Below are 8,412 nucleotides of genomic sequence, written 5' to 3'. Positions count from 1 at the left end.
TAATTTTGTGGAGTTTTTAGAGAAAAAGCTTGAAAGGTGCTGGCAAATACTCTATTTATGGTCCTATATGCAGTATTTATTATTTAATTAATAGAATCAACTTTAATCTCATGACCAGCTGAATGTATTTGACAACATTTGCCCAATGTGAACAAATTCTCACATTCTATTTCTCCCTGCAAATGCTTCTCTGTATTCAGTGTTTGATTAAGTCAAGTACCCTGCAACCTCAGCTCTCTAATGAGTTCAGTCATTAAATTTCAATTTGTCTTGCATTCTTGGATATTATTATAAGATAGCAGCACTACTATTTTCTGTTATCTATATGTTTGAGAACATGTAGGCCCTCTTTCCCATTTTTAAAAAATTAAAAAAAAAATTCTTTACATTAAAATTCTATCAAAAACAGAAGAGAAGTAAATTTTAGGTGACTTCTACCCAAATTCTACTATTTCTCTTTCTCATTTTTAATAGGATTTTTAAAATATTATTATTGTGTTATAGTATTTCTGTGTTATGGATACAATCTCCTCTTTGGTATATATTTTGAAAATATTTCCTCCTAATCTATGGCTTTTCCTCCCATTGTCCTGAAATTTCCCATTTTCCTTCTTTTTTTAGTTCTGCAAAGAACAAAAATGCTAATTTTTTTAATTTTTATTTTTATTATTATTTTTTTATAAACATATAATGTATTTTTATCCCCAGGGGTACAGGTGTGTGAATCGCCAGGTTTACACACTTCACAGTACTCACCATAGCACATACCCTCCCCAATGTCCATAACCCCACCCCCCTCTCCCAAACCCCCTCCCCCAGCAACCCTCAGTTTGTTTTGTGAGATTAAGAGTCACTTATGGTTTGTCTCCCTCCCAATCCCATCTTGTTTCATTTACTCTTCTCCTACTCCCTTAGCCCCCCCATTTTGCATCTCCACTTCTTCATATCAGGGAGATCATATGATAGTTGTCTTTCTCCAAATGACTTATTTCACTAAGCATGATACCCTCTAGTTCTATCCATGTCATTGCAAATGGCAAGATTTCATTTCTTTTGATGTCTGCATAGTATTCCATTGTGTATATATACCACATCTTCTTTATCCATTCATCTCTTGATGGACATCTAGGTTCTTTCCATAGTTTGGCTATTGTAGACATTGCTGCTATAAACATTCGGGTGCACATGCCCCTTCGGATCACTACGTTTGTATCTTTAGGGTAAATACCCAGTAGTGCAATTGCTGGGTCATAGGGTAGTTCTACTTTCAACATTTTGAGGAACCTCCATGCTGTTTTCCAGAGAGGTTGCATTAGCTTGCATTCCCACCAACAGTGTAGGAGGGTTCCCCTGTCTCCGCATCCTCGCCAGCATCTGTCATTTCCTGACTTCTTAATTTTAGCCATTCTGCCTGGTGTGAGGTGATATCTCATTGTGGTTTTGATTTGTGTTTCCCTGATGCCGAACGATGTGGAGCACTTTTTCATGTGTCTGTTGGCGATCAAGTTGTCTTCTTTGCAGAATTGTCTGTTCAGGTCTTCTGCCCATTTCTTGATTGGATTATTTGTTCTTTGGGTGTTGAGTTTGCTAAGTTCTTTATAGATTTTGGACACTAGCCCTTTATTTGATATGTTGTTTGCAAATATCTTCTCCCATTCTGTCAGTTGTCTTTTGGTTTTGTTAACTGTTTCCTTTGCTGTGCAAAAGCTTTTGATCTTGATGAAATCCCGACAGTTCATTTTTGCCCTTGCTTCCCTTGCCTTTGGCGATGTTCCTAGGAAGACGTTGCTGCAGCTGAGGTTGAAGAGGTTGCTGCCTGTGCTGTCCTCAAGTGTTTTGATGGATTCCTTTCTCACATTGAGGTCCTTCATCCATTTTGAGTCTATTTTCATGTGTGGTGTAAGGAAAGGGTCCAATTTCATTTTTCTGCATGTGGCTGTCAATTTTCTCAACACCATTTCCCAACACCATTTATTGAAGAGGCTTTCTTTTATCCATTGGACATTCTATCCTGCTTTGTCAAAGATTAGGTGACCATAGAGTTGAGGGTCTATTTCTGGGCTCTCTATTCTGTTCCATTGAATTATGTGTCTGTTTTTGTGCCAGTACCATGCTGTCTTGATGATGACAGCTTTGTAATAGAGTTTGAAGTCCGGAATTGTGATGCCACCAACTTTGGCTTTCTTTTTCAATATTCCTTTGGCTATTCGAGGTCTTTTCTGGTTCCATATAAATTTTAGGATTATTTGTTCCATTTCTTTGAAAAAAATGAGTGGGATTTTGATAGGAATTGCATTGAATGTGTAGATTGCTTTAGGGGGAATAGACATTTTCACAATATTTGTTCTTCCAATCCAGTAGCATGGAACATTTTTCCATTTCTTTGTGTCTTCCTCAATTTCTTTCATGAGTACGTTACAGTTTTCTGAGTCTAGATTCTTTAACTCTTTGGTTAGGTTTATTCCTAGGTATCTTATGGTTTTGGGTGCAATTGTAAATGGGATTGACTCCTTAATTTCTCTTTCTTCTGTCTTGTTGTTGGTGTAGAGAAATGAAACTGATTTCTGTGCATTGATTTTATATCCTGACACTTTACTGAATTCCTGTACAAGTTCTAGCAGTTTGGGAGTGGAGTCTTTTGGGTTTTCCACATATAGTATCATATCATCTGTGAAGAGTGATAGTTTGACTTCTTCTTTGCCGATTTGGATGCCTTTAATTTCCTTTTGTTATCTGATTGCTGAGGCTAGGACTTCTAGTACTATGTTGAATAGCAGTGGTGATAATGGACATCCCTGCTGTGTTCCTAACCTTAGCAGAAAAGCTTTCAGTTTTTCTCCATTGAGAATGATATTTGCAGTGCATTTTTCATAATGGCTTTGATAATATTGAGGTATGTGTCCTCTATCCCTTCAAACTCTTCAAAGTGTTTTGATCAGGAAGGGATGCTATACTTTGTCAAATCCTTTTTCAGCATCTATTGAGAGTATCATATGGTTCTTGTTCTTTCTTTTATTAATGTGTTGTATCACATTTATTGATTTGTGGATGTTGAACCAACGTTGCAGCCCTGGAGTAAATCCCATATGGTCGTGGTGTATAATCCTTTTAATGTACTGTTGAATACTATTGGCTAGCATTTTGGTGAGAATTTTCGCATCTGTGTTCATCAAGGATATTGGTCTGTAATTCTCTTTCTTGATGGGATCCTTTTCTGGTTTTGGGATCAAGGTGATGCTGGCCTCATAAAATGAGTTTGGAAGTTTTCCTTCCATTTCTATTTTTAGGAACAGTTTCAGGAGAATAGGAATTAGTTCTTCTTTAAATGTTTGGTAGAATTCCCCCGGGAAGCCATCTGGCCATGGGCTTTTGTTTGTTTGGAGATTTTTGATGACTGTTTCAATCTCCTTACTGGTTATGGGTCTGTTCAGGTTTTCTATTTCTTCCTGGTTCAGTTGTGGTAGTTTATATGTCTCTAGGAATGCATCCATTTCTTCCAGATTGTCAAATTTGTTGGCGTAGAGTTGCTCATAGTATGTTCTTATAATTGTCTGTATTTCTTTGGTGTTAGTTGTGATCTTTCCTCTTTCATTCATGATTTTATGTATTTGGGTCCTTTCTCTTTTCTTTTTGATAAGTCTGGCCAGGGGTTTGTCAATCTTGTTAATTCTTTCAAAGAACCAACTCCTAGTTTCGTTGATTTGTTCTATTGGTTTTTTTTTTTTTTTTTTTTTTTTTGGTTTCTATTTCATTGATTTCTGCTCTGATCTTTATGATTTCTCTTCTCCTGCCTGGGTTTAGGGTTTCTTTCTTGTTCTTTCTCCAGCTCCTTTAGGTGTAGGGTTAGGTTGTGTATTTGAGACCTTTCTTGTTTCTTGAGAAAGGCTTGTACCACTGTATATTTTCCTCTCAGGACTGCCTTTGCTGTGTCCCACAGATTTTGAACCGTTGTGTTTTCATTATCATTTGTTTCCATGAATTTTTTCAATTCTTTAATTTCCTGGTTGTCCCATTCATTCTTTAGAAGGATGCTGTTTAGTCTCCATGTATTTGGGTTCTTTTCAAATTTCCTCTTGTGACTGAGTTCTAGCTTCAGAGCATTGTGGTCTGAAAATATGCAGGGAATGATCCCAATCTGTTGATACCGGTTGAGACCTGATTTAGGACCCAGGATGTGATCTATTCTGGAGAATGTTCCATGGGCACTAGAGAAGAATGTGTATTCTGTTGCTTTGGGATGAAATGTTCTGAATATATCTGTGATGTCCATCTGGTCCAGTGTGTCATTTAAGGCCTTTATTTCCTTGTTGATCTTTTGCTTGGATGATCGGTTCATTTCAGTGAGGGGAGTGTTAAAGTCCCCTCTGATTATTGTATTATTGTCAATGTGTTTCTTTGATTTTGTTATTAATTGGTTTATATAGTTGGCTGCTCCCACTTTAGGGGCATAGATATTTAAAATTGTTAGATCTTCTTGTTGGACAGATCCTTTGAGTATGATATAGTGTCCTTCCTCATCTCTTATTATAGTCTTTGGCTTAAAATCGAATTGATCTGATATAAGGATTGCCACTCCTGCTTTCTTCTGATGTCCATTAGCGTGGTAAATTCTTTTCCACCCCCTCACTTTAAATCTGGAGGTGTCTTCAGGTTTAAAATGAGTTTCTTGTAGGCAACATTTAGATGGGTTTTGTTTTTTTTTATCCATTCTGATACCCTATGTTTTTTGATTGGGGCATTTAGCCCATTATCATTCAGGGTAACTATTGAGAGATATGAATTTAATGCCAGTGTATTGCCTCTAAGGTGACTGTTATTGTATATTGTCTCTGTTCCTTTCTGATCTACTACTTTTAGGGTCTCTCTTTGCTTAGAGGACCCCTTTCAATATTTCCTGTAGTGCCGGTTTGCTATTTGCAAATTCTTTCAGTTTTTGTTTGTCCTGGAAGCTTTTAATCTCTCCTTCTATTTTCAATGATAGCCTAGCTGGATATAGTATTCTTGGCTGCATGTTTTTCTCGTTTAGTGCTCTGAATATATCATGCCAGCTCTTTCTGGCCTGCCAGGTCTCTGTGGATAAGTCTGCTGCCAATCTAATATTTTTACCATTGTATGTTACAGACTTATTTTCCGGGCTGCTTTCAGGATTTTCTCTTTGTCACTAAGACTTGTAAATTTTACTATTATGTGATGGGGTGTGGACCTATTCTTATTGATATTGAGGGGGGTTCTCTGCACCTCCTGGATTTTGATGCTTGTTCCCTTTGCCATATTGGGGAAATTCTCTCCAATAATTCTCTCCAATATACCTTCTGCTCCCCTCTCTCTTTCTTCTTCTTCTGGAATCCCAATTATTCTCATGTTATTTCGTCTTAAGTGTCCCTTATCTCTCGAATTCTCCCCTCGTGGTCCAGTAGCTGATTGTCCCTCTTTTGCTCAGCTTCTTTATTATCTGTCATTTGGTCTTCTATATCACTAATTCTTTCTTCTGCCTCATTTATCCTAGCAGTGAGAGCCTCCATTTTTGATTGCACCTCATTAATAGCTTTTTTTATTTCAACTTGGTTAGATTTTAGTTCTTTTATTTCTCCAGAAGGGCTTTTATATCTCCTGAGAGGGTTTCTATAATATCTTCCATGCCTTTTTCAAGCCCGGCTAGAACCTTGAGAATCGTCATTCTGAACTCTAGATCTGACATATTACAAATGTCTGTATTGATTAGGTCCCTAGCCTTCAGTACTGCCTCTTGTTCTTTTTTTTGTGGTGAATTTTTCCGCTTTGTCATTTTGTCCAGATAAGAGTATATAAAGGAGCAATAAAATACTAAAAGGGTGGCAACAACCCCAGGAAAATATGTTTTAACCAAATCAGAAGAGATCCCAAATCGTGAGGGGGGAGAAGGGGGATAAAAAGAGGTTCAGAAAGAAAAAAAAAAAAAAAGAAACAATTAAAAAAAAAGAAAACGAAGAAAAAATATATAAAAGAAATATATATATATATATATATATATTAGATAAACTAGTTAAAAAACGTTAAAAAAGAAAAGGGTAAAAGTTAAAAAAATTTGGCAGAAAAAGAGAAAAAAAAATTGAAAACGAAAAAAAAATTAAATTAACTGCAAGGCTAAAGAATCATGGGGAGAAAGCCATGAGTTCCGTGCTTTGCTTTCTCTTCCTCTGGAATTCCGCTGCTCTCCTTGGTATTGAAACTGCACTCCTTGGTAGGTGAACTTGGTCCTGGCTGGATTTCTGGTTGATCTACTGGGAGAGGGGCCTGTTGTAGTGATTTTTCAAGTGTCTTTGCTCCAGGCGGAATTGCACCACCCTTACCAGGGGCCGGGCTGAGTAATCCGCTCGGGTATGCTTTCAGGAGCTTTTGTTCCCAGAGCGCTTTCCATAGAGTTCCGGAGGATGGGAATGAAGATGGCGGCCTCCCAATCTCTGGCCCGGAAGAGCGGAGAGCCCAGGGCCCAACTCCTCACTACGCCCTCAGAGAACAGCGCCCAATTACTTCCGTCTCCCTGGCCTCTGGCCTTGCTCCGAGCTCACCAAGCCTGTGGCTGGTTCAAGGTAACCCCGAGCTGAGAGCTCACTCCTCAGCTCTTTCTCTGTAGCCGGCTTCCCCGTTCTAATACCTGTAAGCTCTGCAACACTCAGACTCCCCCGATCTCTTCTGTGACCCTGCGGGACCTGAGGCCACGCTGACCCTGCGTGGGCTTCACCCCGGTTAAGCCTCAGGAGCGATGTCTCCTTCAGCGGAACAGACTTTTAAAAGCCTGATTTTGTGCTCTGTTGCTCCGCCGCTTGCCGGGAGCCGGCCGCTCCCCCTGCGGTCTATCTTCCCATCGCTTTGGATTCACTTCTCTGCCAGTCCTACCTTTCAGAAAGTGGTTGATTTTCTGTTTCTAGAATTGCTGTTCTTCTTCTCTTTGATCTCCTGTTGGATTTGTAGGTGTTTGCAATCTTTAGATAAGCTATCTAGCTGATCTTCTGCTACCTGAAGTAATCTCAGCCTGCTACTTCTCTGCCATCTTGACTCCTCCTCCACTGAACAGCTTTATTAATGGTAAGAAATATATTCACTGTGTAGAATGAAAGATTCCATATACATGTGAACCTCACCCAATCTTTACTTACGACACTTCAACTTTTTCTGGCATATTAAATTCAAGTCTGAAAAATTCAAGATCACACTCAACCCTCAGTAGCCAAATTACTATTTCAGGTTGAGCTGTGATTCGGCTCCATCAAATGAACATAATTTTGTGCCCTGTAACTCATTGTTAATGGGTCATACTTTGAGTAGAGCAAGATTAAAGTGAGAAGGACTGTGATGCTGAGAAGAATATTCTCAAAAGATATATAATTATTCTTATTTCCTGATCAAATAAAATCTTGAAAAGTGGACACTCTGAACATTTTTTTTATTTTTTCAGCATAACAGTATTCATTGTTTTTGCACCACACCCAGTGCTCCATGCAATCAGTGCCCTCTCTAATACCCACCACCTGGTTCCCCCAACCTCCCACCCCCCGCCCCTTCAAACCCCTCAGATTGATTTTCAGAGTCCATATTCTCTCATGGTTCACCTCCCCTTCCAATTTCCCTCCACTCCCTTCTCTCCATCTCCCTATGTTCTACATGTTATTTGTTATGCTCCACAAATAAGTGAAACCATATGATAATTGACTATCCCTGCTTGACTTATTTTACTCAGCATAATCTCTTCCAGTCCCATCCATGTTGATACAATAGTTGGGTATTCATCCTTTCTGATGGAGGCATAATACTCCATAGAATATATGGACCACATCTTCCTTATCCATTCGTCTGTTGATGGGCATCTTGGTTCTTTCCATAGTTTGGCGACCATGGTCATTGCTGCTCTAAACACTGGGGTACAGATGGCCCTTTTTTTCACTACATCTGTATCTTTGGGGTAAATACCCAGTAGTGCAATGGCAGGGTCATAGGGAAGCTCTATTTTTAATTTCTTGAGGAATCTCCACACTGTTCTCCAAAGTGGCTGCACCAACCTGCATTCCCACCAACAGTGTAAGAGGGTTCCCCTTTCTCCACATCCCCTCCAACACATGTTGTTTCTTGTCTTGCTTATTTTGGCCATTCTAATTGGTGTAAGGTGATACCTCAATGTGGCCTTAATTTGAATCTCCCTGATGGCTAGTGATGATGAACATTTGTTCATGTGTCTGATAGCCATTTGTATGTCTTCATTGGAGAAGTGTCTGTTCATATCTTCTGCCCATTTTTTGATATGATTATCTGTTTTGTGTGTGTTGAGTTTGAGGAGTTCTTTATAAATCCTGGATATCAACCTTTTGTCTATACTGTCATTTGCAAGTATCTTCTCCCATTCCGTGGGTTGCCTCTTTGTTTTGTTGACTGTTTCCT

The 8,412-nt window shown here is 38.9% G+C and overlaps 1 pseudogene; it reads right to left on the bottom strand.

Moving 5' to 3' along the window:
• Positions 1-7,166: 7,166 nt before the first annotated feature.
• Positions 7,167-8,412, bottom strand: part of LOC111155231 — a 30,767-nt pseudogene continuing 29,521 nt past the window's right edge.

The sequence above is a fragment of the Enhydra lutris genome, unplaced genomic scaffold, assembly GCF_002288905.1.
Source record: "Enhydra lutris kenyoni isolate GAN:26980312 unplaced genomic scaffold, ASM228890v2 scaffoldscaffold40, whole genome shotgun sequence".
NCBI lineage: Eukaryota > Metazoa > Chordata > Mammalia > Carnivora > Mustelidae > Enhydra > Enhydra lutris.
Note: the sequence above shows the minus strand (reverse complement) of the source record. Positions and strands in the feature narration are given on the sequence as shown.